Raw genomic sequence first — 26410 nt, 5'->3', positions numbered from 1 at the left:
CTACTGGTTAAAGTCTTAACTCTTTCTCTGGCCTAATAGCTAAGGTCTTAACTCTTACTCTGGCCTAATAGCTAAGGTCTTAGACATGTACTATGGCCTACAGGTTAAGGTCTAAACTCTTACTCTGGCCTACTGGTTAAGGTCTTAACTCTTACTCTGGCCTAATAGCTAAGGTCTTAACTCTTACTCTGGCCTCATAGCTAAGGTCTTAGACTCGTACTCTGGCCTAATGCTTAAGGTCTTAACTCTTACTCTGTCCTAATAGCTAAGGTCTTAACTCTTACTCTGGCCTAATAGCTAAGGTCTTAACTCTTACTCTGGTCGAATGGTTAAGGTCTTAACTCTTACTCTGGCCTAATAGCTAAGGTCTTAACTCTTATTCTGGCCTAATAGCTAAGGTCTTAGACTCGTACTCTGGCCTACTGTTTAAGGTCTTAACTCTTACTCTGGCCTACTGGTTAAGGTCTTAACTCTTACTCTGGCCTAATAGCTAAGGTCTTGGACTCGTACTCTGGCCTAATGGTTAAGGTCTTAAATCTTACTCTGGCCTACTGGTTAAGGTCTTAACTCTTACTCTGGCCTAATAGCTAAGGTCCTAACTCTCACTCTGGCCTAATGGCTAAGGTCTTAGACCCATACTCTGGCCTAATGGTTAAGGTCTTAACTCTTACTCTGGCCTACTGGTTAAGGTCTTAACTCTTACTCTGGGCTAATAGCTAATGTCTTAACTCTTAGTCTGGCCTAATAGATAAGGTCTTAGACTCGTACTCTGGCCTACTGGTTAAGGTCTTAACTCTTACTCTGGCCTACTGGTTAAGGCCTTAACTCTTACTCTGGCCTAATAGCTAAGGTCTTTACTCTTACTCTGGCCTAATAGATAAGGTCTTAGACTCGTACTCTGGCCTAATGGTTAAGGTCTTAACTCTTACTCTGGCCTAATAGATAAGGTCTTAACTCTTACTCTGGCCTAATAGCTGAAGTCTTAGACTCGTACTCTGGCCTACTGGTTAAGGTCTTAACTCTTACTCTGGCCTAATCGCTAAGGTCTTAGACTTGTACTCTGGTCTAATGGTTAAGGTCTTAACTCTTACTCTGGCCTACTGGGTAAGGCCTTAACTCTTACTCTGGCCTAATAGCTAAGGTCTTAGACTCGTACTCTGGCCAACATGTTAAGGTCTTAACTCTTACTCTGTCCTAATAGCTAAGGTCTTAACTCTTACTCTGGCCTACAGGTTAAGGTCTTATTTCTTACTCTGGCCTAATAGCTAAGGTCCTAACTCTTACTCTGGCCTAATGGCTAAGGTCTTAGACCCATACTCTGGCCTAATGGTTAAGGTCTTAACTCTTACTCTGGCCTACTGGTTAAGGTCTTAACTCTTACTCTGGGCTAATAGCTAATGTCTTAACTCTTACTCTGGCCTAATAGCTAAGGTCTTAACTCTTAGTCTGGCCTAATAGATAAGGTCTTAGACTCGTACTCTGGCCTACTGGTTAAGGTCTTAACTCTTACTCTGGAATACTGGTTAAGGCCTTAACTCTTACTCTGGCCTAATAGCTAAGGTCTTTACTCTTACTCTGGCCTAATAGATAAGGTCTTAGACTCGTACTGTGGCCTAATGGTTAAGGTCTTAACTCTTACTCTGGCCTACTGGTTAAGGTCTTAACTCTTACTCTGGCCTAATAGCTAAGGTCTTAACTCTTACTCAGGCCTAATAGCTAAGGTCTTAGTCTCGTACTCTGGCCTAATGGTTAAGGTCTTATCTCTTACTCTGGCCTACTGGTTAAGGTCTTAACTCTTACTCTGGCCCAACAGCTTAGGTCTTAACTCTTACGCTGGCCTACTGGTTAAAGTCTTAACTCTTTCTCTGGCCTAATAGCTAAGGTCTTAACTCTTACTCTGGCCTAATAGCTAAGGTCTTAGACATGTACTATGGCCTACAGGTTAAGGTCTAAACTCTTACTCTGGCCTACTGGTTAAGGTCTTAACTCTTACTCTGGCCTAATAGCTAAGGTCTTAACTCTTACTCTGGCCTCATAGCTAAGGTCTTAGACTCGTACTCTGGCCTAATGGTTAAGGTCTTAACTCTTACTCTGTCCTAATAGCTAAGGTCTTAACTCTTACTCTGGCCTAATAGCTAAGGTCTTAACTCTTACTCTGGTCGAATGGTTAAGGTCTTAACTCTTACTCTGGCCTAATAGCTAAGGTCTTAACTCTTATTCTGGCCTAATAGCTAAGGTCTTAGACTCGTACTCTGGCCTACTGTTTAAGGTCTTAACTCTTACTCTGGCCTACTGGTTAAGGTCTTAACTCTTACTCTGGCCTAATAGCTAAGGTCTTGGACTCGTACTCTGGCCTAATGGTTAAGGTCTTAAATCTTACTCTGGCCTACTGGTTAAGGTCTTAACTCTTACTCTGGCCTAATAGCTAAGGTCCTAACTCTTACTCTGGCCTAATGGCTAAGGTCTTAGACCCATACTCTGGCCTAATGGTTAAGGTCTTAACTCTTACTCTGGCCTACTGGTTAAGGTCTTAACTCTTACTCTGGGCTAATAGCTAATGTCTTAACTCTTACTCTGGCCTAATAGCTAAGGTCTTAACTCTTAGTCTGGCCTAATAGATAAGGTCTTAGACTCGTACTCTGGCCTACTGGTTAAGGTCTTAACTCTTACTCTGGCCTACTGGTTAAGGCCTTAACTCTTACTCTGGCCTAATAGCTAAGGTCTTTACTCTTACTCTGGCCTAATAGATAAGGTCTTAGACTCGTACTCTGGCCTAATGGTTAAGGTCTTAACTCTTACTCTGGCCTAATAGATAAGGTCTTAACTCTTACTCTGGCCTAATAGCTGAAGTCTTAGACTCGTACTCTGGCCTACTGGTTAAGGTCTTAACTCTTACTCTGGCCTAATCGCTAAGGTCTTAGACTTGTACTCTGGTCTAATGGTTAAGGTCTTAACTCTTACTCTGGCCTAATCGCTAAGGTCTTAGACTTGTACTCTGGTCTAATGGTTAAGGTCTTAACTCTTACTCTGGCCTAATAGCTAAGGTCTTAGACTCGTACTCTGGTCTAATGGTTAAGGTCTTAACTCTTACTCTGGCCTGCTGGTTAAGGTCTTAACTCTTACTCTGGCCTAATAGCTAAGGTCTTAGACATGTACTATGGCCTACAGGTTAAGGTCTAAACTCTTACTCTGGCCTACTGGTTAAGGTCTTAACTCTTACTCTGGCCTAGTAGCTAAGGTCTTAACTCTTACTCTGGCCTAATAGCTAAGGTCTTAGACTCGTACTCTGGCCTAATGGTTAAGGTCTTAACTCTTACTCTGTCCTAATAGCTAAGGTCTTAACTCTTACTCTGGCCTAATAGCTAAGGTCTTAACTCTTACTCTGGCCGAATGGTTAAGGTCTTAACTCTTACTCTGGCCTAATAGCTAAGGTCTTAACTCTTACTCTGGCCTAATAGCTAAGGTCCTAGACTCGTACTATGGCCTACAGGTTAAGGTCTTAACTCTTACCCTGGCCTACTGGTTAAGGTCTTAACTCTAACTCTGGCCTAATAGATAAGGTCTTAGACTCGTACTCTGGCCTAATAGCTAAGGTCTAAGACTCGTACTCTGGCCTAATGGTTAAGGTCTTAACTCTTACTCTGGCCTACTGGTTAAGGTCTTAACTCTTACTCCGGCCTAATGGTTAAGGTCTTAACTCTTACTCTGGCCTACTGGTTATGGTCTTAACTCTTACTCTGGCCTAATAGCAAAGGTCTTAGAATCGTACTATGGCCTACAGGTTAAGGTCTTAACTCTTACTCTGGCCTACTGGGTAAGGCCTTAACTCTTACTCTGGCCTAATAGCTAAGGTCTTAGACTCGTACTCTGGCCAACATGTTAAGGTCTTAACTCTTACTCTGTCCTAATAGCTAAGGTCTTAACTCTTACTCTGGCCTACAGGTTAAGGTCTTAACTCTTACTCTGGCCTAATAGCTAAGGTCCTAACTCTTACTCTGGCCTAATGGATAAGGTCTTAGACCCATACTCTGGCCTAATGGTTAAGGTCTTAACTCTTACTCTGGCCTACTGGTTAAGGTCTTAACTCTTACTCTGGGCTAATAGCTAATGTCTTAACTCTTACTCTGGCCTAATAGCTAAGGTCTTAACTCTTAGTCTGGCCTAATAGATAAGGTCTTAGACTCGTACTCTGGCCTACTGGTTAAGGTCTTAACTCTTACTCTGGCCTACTGGTTAAGGCCTTAACTCTTACTCTGGCCTAATAGCTAAGGTCTTTACTCTTACTCTGGCCTAATAGATAAGGTCTTAGACTCGTACTGTGGCCTACAGGTTAAGGTCTTAACTCTTACTCCGGCCTAATAGCTAAGGTCTTAGATTCGTACTTTGGCCTAATGGTTAAGGTCTTATCTCTTACTCTGGCCTACTGGTTAAGGTCTTAACTCTTACTCTGGCCCAACAGCTTAGGTCTTAACTCTTACTCTGGCCTACTGGTTAAAGTCTTAACTCTTTCTCTGGCCTAATAGCTAAGGTCTTAACTCTTACTCTGGCCAAATAGCTAAGGTCTTAGACTCATACTCTGGCCTAATGGTTAAGGTCTTAACTCTTACTCTGGCCTACTGGTTAAGGTCTTAACTCTTACTCTGGCCTAATAGCTAAGGTCTTAGACTCGTACTCTGGCCTACTGGTTAAGGTCTTAACTCTTACTCTGGCCTAATCGCTAAGGTCTTAGACTTGTACTCTGGTCTAATGGTTAAGGTCTTAACTCTTTCTCTGGCCTAATAGCTAAGGTCTTAGACTCGTATTCTGGTCTAATGGTTAAGGTCTTAACTCTTACTCTGGCCTGCTGGTTAAGGTCTTAACTCTTACTCTGGCCTAATAGCTAAGGTCTTAGACATGTACTATGGCCTACAGGTTAAGGACTTAACTCTTACTCTGGCCTACTGGTTAAGGTCTTAACTCTTACTCTGGCCTAATACCTAAGGTCTTAACTCTTACTCTGGCCTAATAGCTAAGGTCTTAACTCTTACTCTGGCCTAATGGTTAAGGTCTTAAATCTTACTCTGGCCTACTGGTTAAGGTCTTAACTCTTACTCTGGCCTCATAGCTAAGGTCTTAGACTCGTACTCTGGCCTAATGGTTAAGGTCTTAACTCTTGCTTTGGTCTACTGGTTAAGGTCTTAACTCTTACTCTGGCCTAATAGCTAAGGTCTTAGACTCGTACTCTGGCCTACAGGTTAAGGTCTTAACTCTTACTCTGGCCTAATAGCTAAGGTCTTAAACTCATACTCTGGCCTAATAGCTAAGGTCTTAACTCTTACTCTGGCCTCCTGGTTAAGGTTTTAACTCTTACTCTGGCCTAATAGCTAAGGTCTTAGACTCGTACTCTGGCCTACAGGTTAAGGTCTTAACTCTTACTCTGGCCTAATAGCTAAGGTCTTAAACTCGTACTCTGGCCTAATAGCTAAGGTCTTAACTCTTACTCTGGCCTACTGGTTAAGGTCTTAACTCTTACTCTGGCCTAATAGCTAAGGTCTTAGACTCGTACTCTGGCCTAATGGTTAAGGCCTTAACTCTTACTCTGTCCTAATATCTAAGGTCTTAACTCTTACTCTGGCCTACTGGTTAAGGTCTTAACTCTTACTCTGGCCTAATAGCAAAGGTCTTAGAATCGTACTATGGCCTACAGGTTAAGGTCTTAACTCTTACTCTGGCCTACTGGGTAAGGTCTTAACTCTTACTCTGGCCTAATAGCTAAGGTCTTAACTCTTACTCTGGCCTACAGGTTACGGTCTTAACTCTTACTCTGGCCTAATAGCTAAGGTCCTAACTCTTACTCTGGCCTAATGGCTAAGGTCTTAGACTCATACTCTGGCCTAATGGTTAAGGTCTTAACTCTTACTCTGGCCTACTGGTTAAGGTCTTAACTCTTACTCTGGGCTAATAGTCAAGGTCTTAACTCTTACTCTGGCCTAATAGCTAAGGTCTTCACTCTTACTCTGGCCTAATAGATAAGGTCTTAGACTCGTACTCTGGCCTGCTGGTTAAGGTCTTAACTCTTACTCTGGCCTACTAGTTAAGGCCTTAACTCTTACTCTGGCCTAATAGCTAAGGTCTTAACTCTTACTCTGGCCTAATAGATAAGGTCTTAGACTCGTACTGTGGCCTAATGGTTAAGGTCTTAACTCTTACTCTGGCCTACTGGTTAAGGTCTTAACTCTTACTCTGGCCTAATAGCTAAGGTCTTAACTCTTACTCAGGCCTAATAGCTAAGGTCTTAGTCTCGTACTCTGGCCTAATGGTTAAGGTCTTATCTCTTTCTCAGGCCTACTGGTTAAGGTCTTAACTCTTACTCTGGCCCAACAGCTTAGGTCTTAACTCTTACTCTGGCCTACTGGTTAAAGTCTTAACTCTTTCTCTGGCCTAATAGCTAAGGTCTTAACTCTTACTCTGGCCTAATAGCTAAGATCTTAGACTCATACTCTGGCCTAATGGTTAAGGTCTTAACTCTTACTCTGGCCTACTGGTTAAGGTCTTAACTCTTACTCTGGCCTAATAGCTAAGGTCTTAGACTCGTACTCTGGCCTAATGGTTAAGGTCTTAACTCTTACTCTGGCCTAATAGATAAGGTCTTAACTCTTACTCTGGCCTAACAGCTAAGGTCTTAGACTCGTACTCTGGCCTACTGGTTAAGGTCTTAACTCTTACTCTGGCCTAATCGCTAAGGTCTTAGACTTGTACTCTGGTCTAATGGTTAAGGTCTTAACTCTTACTCTGGCCTAATCGCTAAGGTCTTAGACTTGTACTCTGGTCTAATGGTTAAGGTCTTAACTCTTACTCTGGCCTAATAGCTAAGGTCTTAGACTCGTACTCTGGTCTAATGGTTAAGGTCTTAACTCTTACTCTGGCCTGCTGGTTAAGGTCTTAACTCTTACTCTGGCCTAATAGCTAAGGTCTTAGACATGTACTATGGCCTACAGGTTAAGGTCTAAACTCTTTCTCTGGCCTACTGGTTAAGGTCTTAACTCTTACTCTGGCCTAATAGCTAAGGTCTTAACTCTTACTCTGGCCTAATAGCTAAGGTCTTAGACTCGTACTCTGGCCTAATGGTTAAGGTCTTAACTCTTACTCTGTCCTAATAGCTAAGGTCTTAACTCTTACTCTGGCCTAATAGCTAAGGTCTTAACTCTTACTCTGGACGAATGGTTAAGGTCTTAACTCTTACTCTGGCCTAATAGCTAAGGTCTTAACTCTTACTCAGGCCTAACAGCTAAGGTCCTAGACTCATACTATGGCCTACAGGTTAAGGTCTTAACTCTTACCCTGGCCTACTGGTTAAGGTCTTAACTCTAACTCTGGCCTAATAGATAAGGTCTTAGACTCGTACTCTGGCCTAATAGCTAAGGTCTTAGACTCGTACTCTGGCCTAATGGTTAAGGTCTTAACTCTTACTCTGGCCTACTGGTTAAGGTCTTAACTCTTACTCCGGCCTAATGGTTAAGGTCTTAACTCTTACTCTGGCCTACTGGTTAAGGTCTTAACTCTTACTCTGGCCTAAGAGCAAAGGTCTTAGAATCGTACTATGGCCTACAGGTTAAGGTCTTAACTCTTACTCTGGCCTACTGGGTAAGGCCTTAACTCTTACTCTGGCCTAATAGCTAAGGTCTTAGACTCGTACTCTGGCCAACATGTTAAGGTCTTAACTCTTACTCTGTCCTAATAGCTAAGGTCTTAACTCTTACTCTGGCCTACAGGTTAAGGTCTTAACTCTTACTCTGGCCTAATAGCTAAGGTCCTAACTCTTACTCTGGCCTAATGGCTAAGGTCTTAGACCCATACTCTGGCCTAATGGTTAAGGTCTTAACTCTTACTCTGGCCTACTGGTTAAGGTCTTAACTCTTACTCTGGGCTAATAGCTAATGTCTTAACTCTTACTCTGGCCTAATAGCTAAGGTCTTAACTCTTAGTCTGGCCTAATAGATAAGGTCTTAGACTCGTACTCTGGCCTACTGGTTAAGGTCTTAACTCTTACTCTGGCCTACTGGTTAAGGCCTTAACTCTTACTCTGGCCTAATAGCTAAGGTCTTTACTCTTACTCTGGCCTAATAGATAAGGTCTTAGACTCGTACTGTGGCCTAATGGTTAAGGTCTTAACTCTTACTCTGGCCTACTGGTTAAGGTCTTAACTCTTACTCTGGCCTAATAGCTAAGGTCTTAACTCTTACTCAGGCCTAATAGCTAAGGTCTTAGTCTCGTACTCTGGCCTAATGGTTAAGGTCTTATCTCTTACTCTGGCCTACTGGTTAAGGTCTTAACTCTTACTCTGGCCCAACAGCTTAGGTCTTAACTCTTACGCTGGCCTACTGGTTAAAGTCTTAACTCTTTCTCTGGCCTAAAAGCTAAGGTCTTAACTCTTACTCTGGCCTAATAGCTAAGGTCTTAGACATGTACTATGGCCTACAGGTTAAGGTCTAAACTCTTACTCTGGCCTACTGGTTAAGGTCTTAACTCTTACTCTGGCCTAATAGCTAAGGTCTTAACTCTTACTCTGGCCTCATAGCTAAGGTCTTAGACTCGTACTCTGGCCTAATGGTTAAGGTCTTAACTCTTACTCTGTCCTAATAGCTAAGGTCTTAACTCTTACTCTGGCCTAATAGCTAAGGTCTTAACTCTTACTCTGGTCGAATGGTTAAGGTCTTAACTCTTACTCTGGCCTAATAGCTAAGGTCTTAACTCTTATTCTGGCCTAATAGCTAAGGTCTTAGACTCGTACTCTGGCCTACTGTTTAAGGTCTTAACTCTTACTCTGGCCTACTGGTTAAGGTCTTAACTCTTACTCTGGCCTAATAACTAAGGTCTTGGACTCGTACTCTGGCCTAATGGTTAAGGTCTTAAATCTTACTCTTGCCTACTGGTTAAGGTCTTAACTCTTACTCTGGCCTAATAGCTAAGGTCTTAGACTCGTACTCTGGCCTAATGGTTAAGGTCTTAACTCTTACTCTGGCCTACTGGTTAAGGTCTTAACTCTTACTTTGGTCTACTGGTTAAGGCTTAACTCTTACTCTGGCCTAATATCTAAGGTCTTAAACTCGTACTCTGGCATAATAGCTAAGGTCTTAACTCTTACTCTGGCCTCCTGGTTAAGGTTTTAACTCTTACTCTGGCCTAATAGATAAGGTCTTAGACTCGTACTCTGGCCTACAGGTTAAGGTCTTAACTCTTACTCTGGCCTAATAGCTAAGGTCTTAAACTCGTACTCTGGCCTAATAGCTAAGGTCTTAACTCTTACTCTGGCCTACTGGTTAAGGTCTTAACTCTTGCTCTGGCCTAATAGCTAAGGTCTTAGACTCGTACTCTGGCCTAATGGTTAAGGTCTTAACTCTTACTCTGTCCTAATAGCTAAGGTCTTAACTCTTACTCTGGCCTAACAGCTAAGGTCTTAAACTCGTACTCTGGCCTAATAGCTAAGGTCTTAACTCTTACTCTGGCCTACTGGGTAAGGCCTTAACTCTTACTCTGGCCTAATAGCTAAGGTCTTAGACTCGTACTCTGGCCAACATGTTAAGGTCTTAACTCTTACTCTGTCCTAATAGCTAAGGTCTTAACTCTTACTCTGGCCTACAGGTTAAGGTCTTAACTCTTACTCTGGCCTAATAGCTAAGGTCCTAACTCTTACTCTGGCCTAATGGCTAAGGTCTTAGACCCATACTCTGGCCTAATGGTTAAGGTCTTAACTCTTACTCTGGCCTACTGGTTAAGGTCTTAACTCTTACTCTGGGCTAATAGCTAATGTCTTAACTCTTACTCTGGCCTAATAGCTAAGGTCTTAACTCTTACTCTGGCCTACTGGTTAAGGTCTTAACTCTTGCTCTGGCCTAATAGCTAAGGTCTTAGACTCGTACTCTGGCCTAATGGTTAAGGTCTTAACTCTTACTCTGTCCTAATAGCTAAGGTCTTAACTCTTACTCAGGCCTAATAGCTAAGGTCTTAGTCTCGTACTGTGGCCTAATGGTTAAGGTCTTAACTCTTACTCTGGCCTACTGGTTAAGGTCTTAACTCTTACTCTGGCCTAATAGCTAAGGTCTTAACTCTTACTCAGGCCTAATAGCTAAGGTCTTAGTCTCGTACTCTGGCCTAATGGTTAAGGTCTTATCTCTTACTCTGGCCTACTGGTTAAGGTCTTAACTCTTACTCTGGCCCAACAGCTTAGGTCTTAACTCTTACGCTGGCCTACTAGTTAAAGTCTTAACTCTTTCTCTGGCCTAAAAGCTAAGGTCTTAACTCTTACTCTGGCCTAATAGCTAAGGTCTTAGACATGTACTATGGCCTACAGGTTAAGGTCTAAACTCTTACTCTGGCCTACTGGTTAAGGTCTTAACTCTTACTCTGGCCTAATAGCTAAGGTCTTAACTCTTACTCTGGCCTCATAGCTAAGGTCTTAGACTCGTACTCTGGCCTAATGGTTAAGGTCTTAACTCTTACTCTGTCCTAATAGCTAAGGTCTTAACTCTTACTCTGGCCTAATAGCTAAGGTCTTAACTCTTACTCTGGTCGAATGGTTAAGGTCTTAACTCTTACTCTGGCCTAATAGCTAAGGTCTTAACTCTTATTCTGGCCTAATAGCTAAGGTCTTAGACTCGTACTCTGGCCTACTGTTTAAGGTCTTAACTCTTACTCTGGCCTACTGGTTAAGGTCTTAACTCTTACTCTGGCCTAATAGCTAAGGTCTTGGACTCGTACTCTGGCCTAATGGTTAAGGTCTTAAATCTTACTCTTGCCTACTGGTTAAGGTCTTAACTCTTACTCTGGCCTAATAGCTAAGGTCTTAGACTCGTACTCTGGCCTAATGGTTAAGGTCTTAACTCTTACTCTGGCCTACTGGTTAAGGTCTTAACTCTTACTTTGGTCTACTGGTTAAGGCTTAACTCTTACTCTGGCCTAATATCTAAGGTCTTAGACTCGTACTCTGGCCTACAGGTTAAGGTCTTAACTCTTACTCTGGCCTAATAGCTAAGGTCTTAAACTCGTACTCTGGCATAATAGCTAAGGTCTTAACTCTTACTCTGGCCTCCTGGTTAAGGTTTTAACTCTTACTCTGGCCTAATAGCTAAGGTCTTAGACTCGTACTCTGGCCTACAGGTTAAGGTCTTAACTCTTACTCTGGCCTAATAGCTAAGGTCTTAAACTCGTACTCTGGCCAAATAGCTAAGGTCTTAACTCTTACTCTGGCCTACTGGTTAAGGTCTTAACTCTTGCTCTGGCCTAATAGCTAAGGTCTTAGACTCGTACTCTGGCCTAATGGTTAAGGTCTTAACTCTTACTCTGTCCTAATAGCTAAGGTCTTAACTCTTACTCTGGCCTAACAGCTAAGGTCTTAAACTCGTACTCTGGCCTAATAGCTAAGGTCTTAACTCTTACTCTGGCCTACTGGTTAAGGTCTTAACTCTTGCTCTGGCCTAATCGCTAAGGTCTTAGACGTGTACTCTGGTCTAATGGTTAAGGTCTTAACTCTTACTCTGGCCTAATCGCTAAGGTCTTAGACTTGTACTCTGGTCTAATGGTTAAGGTCTTAACTCTTACTCTGGCCTAATAGCTAAGGTCTTAGACTCGTACTCTGGTCTAATGGTTAAGGTCTTAACTCTTACTCTGGCCTGCTGGTTAAGGTCTTAACTCTTACTCTGGCCTAATAGCTAAGGTCTTAGAAATGTACTATGGCCTACAGGTTAAGGTCTAAACTCTTACTCTGGCCTACTGGTTAAGGTCTTAACTCTTACTCTGGCCTAATAGCTAAGGTCTTAACTCTTACTCTGGCCTAATAGCTAAGGTCTTAGACTCGTACTCTGGCCTAATGGTTAAGGTCTTAACTCTTACTCTGTCCTAATAGCTAAGGTCTTAACTCTTACTCTGGCCTAATAGCTAAGGTCTTAACTCTTACTCTGGCCGAATGGTTAAGGTCTTAACTCTTACTCTGGCCTAATAGCTAAGGTCTTAACTCTTACTCTGGCCTAACAGCTAAGGGCCTAGACTCGTACTATGGCCTACAGGTTAAGGTCTTAACTCTTACCCTGGCCTACTGGTTAAGGTCTTAACTCTAACTCTGGCATAATAGATAAGGTCTTAGACTCGTACTCTGGCCTAATAGCTAAGGTCTTAGACTCGTACGCTGGCCTAATGGTTAAGGTCTTAACTCTTACTCTGGCCTACTGGTTAAGGTCTTAACTCTTACTCCGGCCTAATGGTTAAGGTCTTAACTCTTACTCTGGCCTACTGGTTAAGGTCTTAACTCTTACTCTGGCCTACTGGTTAAGGTCTTAACTCTTACTCTGGCCTAATAGCAAAGGTCTTAGAATCGTACTATGGCCTACAGGTTAAGGTCTTAACTCTTACTCTGGCCTACTGGGTAAGGCCTTAAATCTTACTCTGGCCTAATAGCTAAGGTCTTAGACTCGTACTCTGGCCAACATGTTAAGGTCTTAACTCTTACTCTGTCCTAATAGCTAAGGTCTGAACTCTTACTCTGGCCTACAGGTTAAGGTCTTAACTCTTACTCTGGCCTAATAGCTAAGGTCCTAACTCTTACTCTGGCCTAATGGCTAAGGTCTTAGACCCATACTCTGGCCTAATGGTTAAGGTCTTAACTCTTACTCTGGCCTACTGGTTAAGGTCTTAACTCTTACTCTGGGCTAATAGCTAATGTCTTAACTCTTACTCTGGCCTACTGGTTAACGTCTTAACTCTTACTCTGGCCTACTGGTTAAGGTCTTAACTCTTACTTTGGTCTACTGGTTAAGGCTTAACTCTTACTCTGGCCTAATATCTAAGGTCTTAGACTCGTACTCTGGCCTACAGGTTAAGGTCTTAACTCTTACTCTGGCCTAATAGCTAAGGTCTTAAACTCGTACTCTGGCATAATAGCTAAGGTCTTAACTCTTACTCTGGCCTCCTGGTTAAGGTTTTAACTCTTACTCTGGCCTAATAGCTAAGGTCTTAGACTCGTACTCTGGCCTACAGGTTAAGGTCTTAACTCTTACTCTGGCCTAATAGCTAAGGTCTTAAACTCGTACTCTGGCCTAATAGCTAAGGTCTTAACTCTTACTCTGGCCTACTGGTTAAGGTCTTAACTCTTGCTCTGGCCTAATAGCTAAGGTCTTAGACTCGTACTCTGGCCTAATGGTTAAGGTCTTAACTCTTACTCTGTCCTAATAGCTAAGGTCTTAACTCTTACTCTGGCCTAACAGCTAAGGTCTTAAACTCGTACTCTGGCCTAATAGCTAAGGTCTTAACTCTTACTCTGGCCTACTGGTTAAGGTCTTAACTCTTGCTTTGGCCTAATCGCTAAGGTCTTAGACTTGTACTCTGGTCTAATGGTTAAGGTCTTAACTCTTACTCTGGCCTAATCGCTAAGGTCTTAGACTTGTACTCTGGTCTAATGGTTAAGGTCTTAACTCTTACTCTGGCCTAATAGCTAAGGTCTTAGACTCGTACTCTGGTCTAATGGTTAAGGTCTTAACTCTTACTCTGGCCTGCTGGTTAAGGTCTTAACTCTTACTCTGGCCTAATAGCTAAGGTCTTAGAAATGTACTATGGCCTACTGGTTAAGGTCTAAACTCTTACTCTGGCCTACTGGTTAAGGTCTTAACTCTTACTCTGGCCTAATAACTAAGGTCTTAACTCTTACTCTGGCCTAATAGCTAAGGTCTTAGACTCGTACTCTGGCCTAATGGTTAAGGTCTTAACTCTTACTCTGTCCTAATAGCTAAGGTCTTAACTCTTACTCTGGCCTAATAGCTAAGGTCTTAACTCTTACTCTGGCCGAATGGTTAAGGTCTTAACTCTTACTCTGGCCTAATAGCTAAGGTCTTAACTCTTACTCTGGCCTAACAGCTAAGGGCCTAGACTCGTACTATGGCCTACAGGTTAAGGTCTTAACTCTTACCCTGGCCTACTGGTTAAGGTCTTAACTCTAACTCTGGCCTAATAGATAAGGTCTTAGACTCGTACTCTGGCCTAATAGCTAAGGTCTTAGACTCGTACTCTGGCCTAATGGTTAAGGTCTTAACTCTTACTCTGGCCTACTGGTTAAGGTCTTAACTCTTACTCCGGCCTAATGGTTAAGGTCTTAACTCTTACTCTGGCCTACTGGTTAAGGTCTTAACTCTTACTCTGGCCTAATAGCAAAGGTCTTAGAATCGTACTATGGCCTACAGGTTAAGGTCTTAACTCTTACTCTGGCCTACTGGGTAAGGTCTTAACTCTTACTCTGGCCTAATAGCAAAGGTCTTAGAATCGTACTATGGCCTACAGGTTAAGGTCTTAACTCTTACTCTGGCCTACTGGGTAAGGTCTTAACTCTTACTCTGGCCTAATAGCTAAGGTGTTAGACTCGTACTCTGGCCAACATGTTAAGGTCTTAACTCTTACTCTTGCCTAATAGCTAAGGTCTTAACTCTTACTCTGGCCTACAGGTTACGGTCTTAACTCTTACTCTGGCCTAATAGCTAAGGTCCTAACTCTTACTCTGGCCTAATGGCTAAGGTCTTAGACTCATACTCTGGCCTAATGGTTAAGGTCTTAACTCTTACTCTGGCCTACTGGTTAAGGTCTTAACTCTTACTCTGGGCTAATAGTCAAGGTCTTAACTCTTACTCTGGCCTAATAGCTAAGGTCTTAACTCTTACTCTGGCCTAATAGATAAGGTCTTAGACTCGTACTCTGGCCTGCTGGTTAAGGTCTTAACTCTTACTCTGGCCTACTAGTTAAGGCCTTAACTCTTACTCTGGCCTAATAGCTAAGGTCTTAACTCTTACTCTGGCCTAATAGATAAGGTCTTAGACTCGTACTGTGGCCTAATGGTTAAGGTCTTAACTCTTACTCTGGCCTACTGGTTAAGGTCTTAACTCTTACTCTGGCCTAATAGCTAAGGTCTTAACTCTTACTCAGGCCTAATAGCTAAGGTCTTAGTCTCGTACTCTGGCCTAATGGTTAAGGTCTTATCTCTTTCTCAGGCCTACTGGTTAAGGTCTTAACTCTTACTCTGGCCCAACAGCTTAGGTCTTAACTCTTACTCTGGCCTACTGGTTAAAGTCTTAACTCTTTCTCTGGCCTAATAGCTAAGGTCTTAACTCTTACTCTGGCCTAATAGCTAAGATCTTAGACTCATACTCTGGCCTAATGGTTAAGGTCTTAACTCTTACTCTGGCCTACTGGTTAAGGTCTTAACTCTTACTCTGGCCTAATAGCTAAGGTCTTAGACTCGTACTCTGGCCTAATGGTTAAGGTCTTAACTCTTACTCTGGCCTAATAGATAAGGTCTTAACTCTTACTCTGGCCTAACAGCTAAGGTCTTAGACTCGTACTCTGGCCTACTGGTTAAGGTCTTAACTCTTACTCTGGCCTAATCGCTAAGGTCTTAGACTTGTACTCTGGTCTAATGGTTAAGGTCTTAACTCTTACTCTGGCCTAATCGCTAAGGTCTTAGACTTGTACTCTGGTCTAATGGTTAAGGTCTTAACTCTTACTCTGGCCTAATAGCTAAGGTCTTAGACTCGTACTCTGGCCTACTGGTTAAGGTCTTAACTCTTACTCTGGGCTAATAGTCAAGGTCTTAACTCTTACTCTGGCCTAATAGCTAAGGTCTTAACTCTTACTCTGGCCTAATAGATAAGGTCTTAGACTCGTACTCTGGCCTGCTGGTTAAGGTCTTAACTCTTACTCTGGCCTACTAGTTAAGGCCTTAACTCTTACTCTGGCCTAATAGCTAAGGTCTTAACTCTTACTCTGGCCTAATAGATAAGGTCTTAGACTCGTACTGTGGCCTAATGGTTAAGGTCTTAACTCTTACTCTGGCCTACTGGTTAAGGTCTTAACTCTTACTCTGGCCTAATGGTTAAGGTCTTAACTCTTACTCAGGCCTAATAGCTAAGGTCTTAGTCTCGTACTCTGGCCTAATGGTTAAGGTCTTATCTCTTTCTCAGGCCTACTGGTTAAGGTCTTAACTCTTACTCTGGCCCAACAGCTTAGGTCTTAACTCTTACTCTGGCCTACTGGTTAAAGTCTTAACTCTTTCTCTGGCCTAATAGCTAAGGTCTTAACTCTTACTCTGGCCTAATAGCTAAGATCTTAGACTCATACTCTGGCCTAATGGTTAAGGTCTTAACTCTTACTCTGGCCTACTGGTTAAGGTCTTAACTCTTACTCTGGCCTAATAGCTAAGGTCTTAGACTCGTACTCTGGCCTAATGGTTAAGGTCTTAACTCTTACTCTGGCCTAATAGATAAGGTCTTAACTCTTACTCTGGCCTAACAGCTAAGGTCTTAGACTCGTACTCTGGCCTACTGGTTAAGGTCTTAACTCTTACTCTGGCCTAATCGCTAAGGTCTTAGACTTGTACTCTGGTCTAATGGTTAAGGTCTTAACTCTTACTCTGGCCTAATCGCTAAGGTCTTAGACTTGTACTCTGGTCTAATGGTTAAGGTCTTAACTCTTACTCTGGCCTAATAGCTAAGGTCTTAGAGTCGTACTCTGGTCTAATGGTTAAGGTCTTAACTCTTACTCTGGCCTGCTGGTTAAGGTCTTAACTCTTACTCTGGCCTAATAGCTAAGGTCTTAGACATGTACTATGGCCTACAGGTTAAGGTCTAAACTCTTTCTCTGGCCTACTGGTTAAGGTCTTAACTCTTACTCTGGCCTAATAGCTAAGGTCTTAACTCTTACTCTGGCCTAATAGCTAAGGTCTTAGACTCGTACTCTGGCCTAATGGTTAAGGTCTTAACTCTTACTCTGTCCTAATAGCTAAGGTCTTAACTCTTACTCTGGCCTAATAGCTAAGGTCTTAACTCTTACTCTGGCCGAATGGTTAAGGTCTTAACTCTTACTCTGGCCTAATAGCTAAGGTCTTAACTCTTACTCAGGCCTAACAGCTAAGGTCCTAGACTCATACTATGGCCTACAGGTTAAGGTCTTAACTCTTACCCTGGCCTACTGGTTAAGGTCTTAACTCTAACTCTGGCCTAATAGATAAGGTCTTAGACTCGTACTCTGGCCTAATAGCTAAGGTCTTAGACTCGTACTCTGGCCTAATTGTTAAGGTCTTAACTCTTACTCTGGCCTACTGGTTAAGGTCTTAACTCTTACTCCGGCCTAATGGTTAAGGTCTTAACTCTTACTCTGGCCTACTGGTTAAGGTCTTAACTCTTACTCTGGCCTAATAGCAAAGGTCTTAGAATCGTACTATGGCCTACAGGTTAAGGTCTTAACTCTTACTCTGGCCTACTGGGTAAGGCCTTAACTCTTACTCTGGCCTAATAGCTAAGGTCTTAGACTCGTACTCTGGCCAACATGTTAAGGTCTTAACTCTTACTCTGTCCTAATAGCTAAGGTCTTAACTCTTACTCTGGCCTACAGGTTAAGGTCTTAACTCTTACTCTGGCCTAATAGCTAAGGTCCTAACTCTTACTCTGGCCTAATGGCTAAGGTCTTAGACCCATACTCTGGCCTAATGGTTAAGGTCTTAACTCTTACTCTGGCCTACTGGTTAAGGTCTTAACTCTTACTCTGGGCTAATAGCTAATGTCTTAACTCTTACTCTGGCCTAATAGCTAAGGTCTTAACTCTTAGTCTGGCCTAATAGATAAGGTCTTAGACTCGTACTCTGGCCTACTGGTTAAGGTCTTAACTCTTACTCTGGCCTACTGGTTAAGGCCTTAACTCTTACTCTGGCCTAATAGCTAAGGTCTTTACTCTTACTCTGGCCTAATAGATAAGGTCTTAGACTCGTACTGTGGCCTAATGGTTAAGGTCTTAACTCTTACTCTGGCCTACTGGTTAAGGTCTTAACTCTTACTCTGGCCTACTGGTTAAGGTCTTAACTCTTACTTTGGTCTACTGGTTAAGGCTTAACTCTTACTCTGGCCTAATAGCTAAGGTCTTAAACTCGTACTCTGGCATAATAGCTAAGGTCTTAACTCTTACTCTGGCCTCCTGGTTAAGGTTTTAACTCTTACTCTGGCCTAATAGCTAAGGTCTTAGACTTGTACTCTGGCCTACAGGTTAAGGTCTTAACTCTTACTCTGGCCTAATAGCTAAGGTCTTAAACTCGTACTCTGGACTAATAGCTAAGGTCTTAACTCTTACTCTGGCCTACTGGTTAAGGTCTTAACTCTTGCTCTGGCCTAATAGCTAAGGTCTTAGACTCGTACTCTGGCCTAATGGTTAAGGTCTTAACTCTTACTCTGTCCTAATAGCTAAGGTCTTAACTCTTACTCAGGCCTAATAGCTAAGGTCTTAGTCTCGTACTGTGGCCTAATGGTTAAGGTCTTAACTCTTACTCTGGCCTACTGGTTAAGGTCTTAACTCTTACTCTGGCCTAATAGCTAAGGTCTTAACTCTTACTCAGGCCTAATAGCTAAGGTCTTAGTCTCGTACTCTGGCCTAATGGTTAATGTCTTATCTCTTACTCTGGCCTACTGGTTAAGGTCTTAACTCTTACTCTGGCCCAACAGCTTAGGTCTTAACTCTTACGCTGGCCTACTGGTTAAAGTCTTAACTCTTTCTCTGGCCTAAAAGCTAAGGTCTTAACTCTTACTCTGGCCTAATAGCTAAGGTCTTAGACATGTACTATGGCCTACAGGTTAAGGTCTAAACTCTTACTCTGGCCTACTGGTTAAGGTCTTAACTCTTACTCTGGCCTAATAGCTAAGGTCTTAACTCTTACTCTGGCCTCATAGCTAAGGTCTTAGACTCGTACTCTGGCCTAATGGTTAAGGTCTTAACTCTTACTCTGTCCTAATAGCTAAGGTCTTAACTCTTACTCTGGCCTAATAGCTAAGGTCTTAGACTCGTACTCTGGCCTAATGGTTAAGGTCTTAACTCTTACTCTGTCCTAATAGCTAAGGTCTTAACTCTTACTCTGGCCTAATAGCTAAGGTCTTAACTCTTACTCTGGCCGAATGGTTAAGGTCTTAACTCTTACTCTGGCCTAATAGCTAAGGTCTTAACTCTTACTCTGGCCTAACAGCTAAGGGCCTAGACTCGTACTATGGCCTACAGGTTAAGGTCTTAACTCTTACCCTGGCCTACTGGTTAAGGTCTTAACTCTAACTCTGGCATAATAGATAAGGTCTTAGACTCGTACTCTGGCCTAATAGCTAAGGTCTTAGACTCGTACGCTGGCCTAATGGTTAAGGTCTTAACTCTTACTCTGGCCTACTGGTTAAGGTCTTAACTCTTACTCCGGCCTAATGGTTAAGGTCTTAACTCTTACTCTGGCCTACTGGTTAAGGTCTTAACTCTTACTCTGGCCTACTGGTTAAGGTCTTAACTCTTACTCTGGCCTAATAGCAAAGGTCTTAGAATCGTACTATGGCCTACAGGTTAAGGTCTTAACTCTTACTCTGGCCTACTGGGTAAGGCCTTAAATCTTACTCTGGCCTAATAGCTAAGGTCTTAGACTCGTACTCTGGCCAACATGTTAAGGTCTTAACTCTTACTCTGTCCTAATAGCTAAGGTCTGAACTCTTACTCTGGCCTACAGGTTAAGGTCTTAACTCTTACTCTGGCCTAATAGCTAAGGTCCTAACTCTTACTCTGGCCTAATGGCTAAGGTCTTAGACCCATACTCTGGCCTAATGGTTAAGGTCTTAACTCTTACTCTGGCCTACTGGTTAAGGTCTTAACTCTTACTCTGGGCTAATAGCTAATGTCTTAACTCTTACTCTGGCCTACTGGTTAACGTCTTAACTCTTACTCTGGCCTACTGGTTAAGGTCTTAACTCTTACTTTGGTCTACTGGTTAAGGCTTAACTCTTACTCTGGCCTAATATCTAAGGTCTTAGACTCGTACTCTGGCCTACAGGTTAAGGTCTTAACTCTTACTCTGGCCTAATAGCTAAGGTCTTAAACTCGTACTCTGGCATAATAGCTAAGGTCTTAACTCTTACTCTGGCCTCCTGGTTAAGGTTTTAACTCTTACTCTGGCCTAATAGCTAAGGTCTTAGACTCGTACTCTGGCCTACAGGTTAAGGTCTTAACTCTTACTCTGGCCTAATAGCTAAGGTCTTAAACTCGTACTCTGGCCTAATAGCTAAGGTCTTAACTCTTACTCTGGCCTACTGGTTAAGGTCTTAACTCTTGCTCTGGCCTAATAGCTAAGGTCTTAGACTCGTACTCTGGCCTAATGGTTAAGGTCTTAACTCTTACTCTGTCCTAATAGCTAAGGTCTTAACTCTTACTCTGGCCTAACAGCTAAGGTCTTAAACTCGTACTCTGGCCTAATAGCTAAGGTCTTAACTCTTACTCTGGCCTACTGGTTAAGGTCTTAACTCTTGCTTTGGCCTAATCGCTAAGGTCTTAGACTTGTACTCTGGTCTAATGGTTAAGGTCTTAACTCTTACTCTGGCCTAATCGCTAAGGTCTTAGACTTGTACTCTGGTCTAATGGTTAAGGTCTTAACTCTTACTCTGGCCTAATAGCTAAGGTCTTAGACTCGTACTCTGGTCTAATGGTTAAGGTCTTAACTCTTACTCTGGCCTGCTGGTTAAGGTCTTAACTCTTACTCTGGCCTAATAGCTAAGGTCTTAGAAATGTACTATGGCCTACTGGTTAAGGTCTAAACTCTTACTCTGGCCTACTGGTTAAGGTCTTAACTCTTACTCTGGCCTAATAACTAAGGTCTTAACTCTTACTCTGGCCTAATAGCTAAGGTCTTAGACTCGTACTCTGGCCTAATGGTTAAGGTCTTAACTCTTACTCTGTCCTAATAGCTAAGGTCTTAACTCTTACTCTGGCCTAATAGCTAAGGTCTTAACTCTTACTCTGGCCGAATGGTTAAGGTCTTAACTCTTACTCTGGCCTAATAGCTAAGGTCTTAACTCTTACTCTGGCCTAACAGCTAAGGGCCTAGACTCGTACTATGGCCTACAGGTTAAGGTCTTAACTCTTACCCTGGCCTACTGGTTAAGGTCTTAACTCTAACTCTGGCCTAATAGATAAGGTCTTAGACTCGTACTCTGGCCTAATAGCTAAGGTCTTAGACTCGTACTCTGGCCTAATGGTTAAGGTCTTAACTCTTACTCTGGCCTACTGGTTAAGGTCTTAACTCTTACTCCGGCCTAATGGTTAAGGTCTTAACTCTTACTCTGGCCTACTGGTTAAGGTCTTAACTCTTACTCTGGCCTAATAGCAAAGGTCTTAGAATCGTACTATGGCCTACAGGTTAAGGTCTTAACTCTTACTCTGGCCTACTGGGTAAGGTCTTAACTCTTACTCTGGCCTAATAGCAAAGGTCTTAGAATCGTACTATGGCCTACAGGTTAAGGTCTTAACTCTTACTCTGGCCTACTGGGTAAGGTCTTAACTCTTACTCTGGCCTAATAGCTAAGGTGTTAGACTCGTACTCTGGCCAACATGTTAAGGTCTTAACTCTTACTCTTGCCTAATAGCTAAGGTCTTAACTCTTACTCTGGCCTACAGGTTACGGTCTTAACTCTTACTCTGGCCTAATAGCTAAGGTCCTAACTCTTACTCTGGCCTAATGGCTAAGGTCTTAGACTCATACTCTGGCCTAATGGTTAAGGTCTTAACTCTTACTCTGGCCTACTGGTTAAGGTCTTAACTCTTACTCTGGGCTAATAGTCAAGGTCTTAACTCTTACTCTGGCCTAATAGCTAAGGTCTTAACTCTTACTCTGGCCTAATAGATAAGGTCTTAGACTCGTACTCTGGCCTGCTGGTTAAGGTCTTAACTCTTACTCTGGCCTACTAGTTAAGGCCTTAACTCTTACTCTGGCCTAATAGCTAAGGTCTTAACTCTTACTCTGGCCTAATAGATAAGGTCTTAGACTCGTACTGTGGCCTAATGGTTAAGGTCTTAACTCTTACTCTGGCCTACTGGTTAAGGTCTTAACTCTTACTCTGGCCTAATAGCTAAGGTCTTAACTCTTACTCAGGCCTAATAGCTAAGGTCTTAGTCTCGTACTCTGGCCTAATGGTTAAGGTCTTATCTCTTTCTCAGGCCTACTGGTTAAGGTCTTAACTCTTACTCTGGCCCAACAGCTTAGGTCTTAACTCTTACTCTGGCCTACTGGTTAAAGTCTTAACTCTTTCTCTGGCCTAATAGCTAAGGTCTTAACTCTTACTCTGGCCTAATAGCTAAGATCTTAGACTCATACTTTGGCCTAATGGTTAAGGTCTTAACTCTTACTCTGGCCTACTGGTTAAGGTCTTAACTCTTACTCTGGCCTAATAGCTAAGGTCTTAGACTCGTACTCTGGCCTAATGGTTAAGGTCTTAACTCTTACTCTGGCCTAATAGATAAGGTCTTAACTCTTACTCTGGCCTAACAGCTAAGGTCTTAGACTCGTACTCTGGCCTACTGGTTAAGGTCTTAACTCTTACTCTGGCCTAATCGCTAAGGTCTTAGACTTGTACTCTGGTCTAATGGTTAAGGTCTTAACTCTTACTCTGGCCTAATCGCTAAGGTCTTAGACTTGTACTCTGGTCTAATGGTTAAGGTCTTAACTCTTACTCTGGCCTAATAGCTAAGGTCTTAGACTCGTACTCTGGCCTACTGGTTAAGGTCTTAACTCTTACTCTGGGCTAATAGTCAAGGTCTTAACTCTTACTCTGGCCTAATAGCTAAGGTCTTAACTCTTACTCTGGCCTAATAGATAAGGTCTTAGACTCGTACTCTGGCCTGCTGGTTAAGGTCTTAACTCTTACTCTGGCCTACTAGTTAAGGCCTTAACTCTTACTCTGGCCTAATAGCTAAGGTCTTAACTCTTACTCTGGCCTAATAGATAAGGTCTTAGACTCGTACTGTGGCCTAATGGTTAAGGTCTTAACTCTTACTCTGGCCTACTGGTTAAGGTCTTAACTCTTACTCTGGCCTAATGGTTAAGGTCTTAACTCTTACTCAGGCCTAATAGCTAAGGTCTTAGTCTCGTACTCTGGCCTAATGGTTAAGGTCTTATCTCTTTCTCAGGCCTACTGGTTAAGGTCTTAACTCTTACTCTGGCCCAACAGCTTAGGTCTTAACTCTTACTCTGGCCTACTGGTTAAAGTCTTAACTCTTTCTCTGGCCTAATAGCTAAGGTCTTAACTCTTACTCTGGCCTAATAGCTAAGATCTTAGACTCATACTCTGGCCTAATGGTTAAGGTCTTAACTCTTACTCTGGCCTACTGGTTAAGGTCTTAACTCTTACTCTGGCCTAATAGCTAAGGTCTTAGACTCGTACTCTGGCCTAATGGTTAAGGTCTTAACTCTTACTCTGGCCTAATAGATAAGGTCTTAACTCTTACTCTGGCCTAACAGCTAAGGTCTTAGACTCGTACTCTGGCCTACTGGTTAAGGTCTTAACTCTTACTCTGGCCTAATCGCTAAGGTCTTAGACTTGTACTCTGGTCTAATGGTTAAGGTCTTAACTCTTACTCTGGCCTAATCGCTAAGGTCTTAGACTTGTACTCTGGTCTAATGGTTAAGGTCTTAACTCTTACTCTGGCCTAATAGCTAAGGTCTTAGAGTCGTACTCTGGTCTAATGGTTAAGGTCTTAACTCTTACTCTGGCCTGCTGGTTAAGGTCTTAACTCTTACTCTGGCCTAATAGCTAAGGTCTTAGACATGTACTATGGCCTACAGGTTAAGGTCTAAACTCTTTCTCTGGCCTACTGGTTAAGGTCTTAACTCTTACTCTGGCCTAATAGCTAAGGTCTTAACTCTTACTCTGGCCTAATAGCTAAGGTCTTAGACTCGTACTCTGGCCTAATGGTTAAGGTCTTAACTCTTACTCTGTCCTAATAGCTAAGGTCTTAACTCTTACTCTGGCCTAATAGCTAAGGTCTTAACTCTTACTCTGGCCGAATGGTTAAGGTCTTAACTCTTACTCTGGCCTAATAGCTAAGGTCTTAACTCTTACTCAGGCCTAACAGCTAAGGTCCTAGACTCATACTATGGCCTACAGGTTAAGGTCTTAACTCTTACCCTGGCCTACTGGTTAAGGTCTTAACTCTAACTCTGGCCTAATAGATAAGGTCTTAGACTCGTACTCTGGCCTAATAGCTAAGGTCTTAGACTCGTACTCTGGCCTAATTGTTAAGGTCTTAACTCTTACTCTGGCCTACTGGTTAAGGTCTTAACTCTTACTCCGGCCTAATGGTTAAGGTCTTAACTCTTACTCTGGCCTACTGGTTAAGGTCTTAACTCTTACTCTGGCCTAATAGCAAAGGTCTTAGAATCGTACTATGGCCTACAGGTTAAGGTCTTAACTCTTACTCTGGCCTACTGGGTAAGGCCTTAACTCTTACTCTGGCCTAATAGCTAAGGTCTTAGACTCGTACTCTGGCCAACATGTTAAGGTCTTAACTCTTACTCTGTCCTAATAGCTAAGGTCTTAACTCTTACTCTGGCCTACAGGTTAAGGTCTTAACTCTTACTCTGGCCTAATAGCTAAGGTCCTAACTCTTACTCTGGCCTAATGGCTAAGGTCTTAGACCCATACTCTGGCCTAATGGTTAAGGTCTTAACTCTTACTCTGGCCTACTGGTTAAGGTCTTAACTCTTACTCTGGGCTAATAGCTAATGTCTTAACTCTTACTCTGGCCTAATAGCTAAGGTCTTAACTCTTAGTCTGGCCTAATAGATAAGGTCTTAGACTCGTACTCTGGCCTACTGGTTAAGGTCTTAACTCTTACTCTGGCCTACTGGTTAAGGCCTTAACTCTTACTCTGGCCTAATAGCTAAGGTCTTTACTCTTACTCTGGCCTAATAGATAAGGTCTTAGACTCGTACTGTGGCCTAATGGTTAAGGTCTTAACTCTTACTCTGGCCTACTGGTTAAGGTCTTAACTCTTACTCTGGCCTACTGGTTAAGGTCTTAACTCTTACTTTGGTCTACTGGTTAAGGCTTAACTCTTACTCTGGCCTAATAGCTAAGGTCTTAAACTCGTACTCTGGCATAATAGCTAAGGTCTTAACTCTTACTCTGGCCTCCTGGTTAAGGTTTTAACTCTTACTCTGGCCTAATAGCTAAGGTCTTAGACTTGTACTCTGGCCTACAGGTTAAGGTCTTAACTCTTACTCTGGCCTAATAGCTAAGGTCTTAAACTCGTACTCTGGACTAATAGCTAAGGTCTTAACTCTTACTCTGGCCTACTGGTTAAGGTCTTAACTCTTGCTCTGGCCTAATAGCTAAGGTCTTAGACTCGTACTCTGGCCTAATGGTTAAGGTCTTAACTCTTACTCTGTCCTAATAGCTAAGGTCTTAACTCTTACTCAGGCCTAATAGCTAAGGTCTTAGTCTCGTACTGTGGCCTAATGGTTAAGGTCTTAACTCTTACTCTGGCCTACTGGTTAAGGTCTTAACTCTTACTCTGGCCTAATAGCTAAGGTCTTAACTCTTACTCAGGCCTAATAGCTAAGGTCTTAGTCTCGTACTCTGGCCTAATGGTTAATGTCTTATCTCTTACTCTGGCCTACTGGTTAAGGTCTTAACTCTTACTCTGGCCCAACAGCTTAGGTCTTAACTCTTACGCTGGCCTACTGGTTAAAGTCTTAACTCTTTCTCTGGCCTAAAAGCTAAGGTCTTAACTCTTACTCTGGCCTAATAGCTAAGGTCTTAGACATGTACTATGGCCTACAGGTTAAGGTCTAAACTCTTACTCTGGCCTACTGGTTAAGGTCTTAACTCTTACTCTGGCCTAATAGCTAAGGTCTTAACTCTTACTCTGGCCTCATAGCTAAGGTCTTAGACTCGTACTCTGGCCTAATGGTTAAGGTCTTAACTCTTACTCTGTCCTAATAGCTAAGGTCTTAACTCTTACTCTGGCCTAATAGCTAAGGTCTTAACTCTTACTCTGGTCGAATGGTTAAGGTCTTAACTCTTACTCTGGCCTAATAGCTAAGGTCTTAACTCTTATTCTGGCCTAATAGCTAAGGTCTTAGACTCGTACTCTGGCCTACTGTTTAAGGTCTTAACTCTTACTCTGGCCTACTGGTTAAGGTCTTAACTCTTACTCTGGCCTAATAGCTAAGGTCTTGGACTCGTACTCTGGCCTAATGGTTAAGGTCTTAAATCTTACTCTTGCCTACTGGTTAAGGTCTTAACTCTTACTCTGGCCTAATAGCTAAGGTCTTAGACTCGTACTCTGGCCTAATGGTTAAGGTCTTAACTCTTACTCTGGCCTACTGGTTAAGGTCTTAACTCTTACTTTGGTCTACTGGTTAAGGCTTAACTCTTACTCTGGCCTAATATCTAAGGTCTTAGACTCGTACTCTGGCCTACAGGTTAAGGTCTTAACTCTTACTCTGGCCTAATAGCTAAGGTCTTAAACTCGTACTCTGGCATAATAGCTAAGGTCTTAACTCTTACTCTGGCCTCCTGGTTAAGGTTTTAACTCTTACTCTGGCCTAATAGCTAAGGTC

Source organism: Triturus cristatus, chromosome 12 (assembly GCF_964204655.1).
Source record: "Triturus cristatus chromosome 12, aTriCri1.1, whole genome shotgun sequence".
NCBI lineage: Eukaryota > Metazoa > Chordata > Amphibia > Caudata > Salamandridae > Triturus > Triturus cristatus.
Note: the sequence above shows the minus strand (reverse complement) of the source record.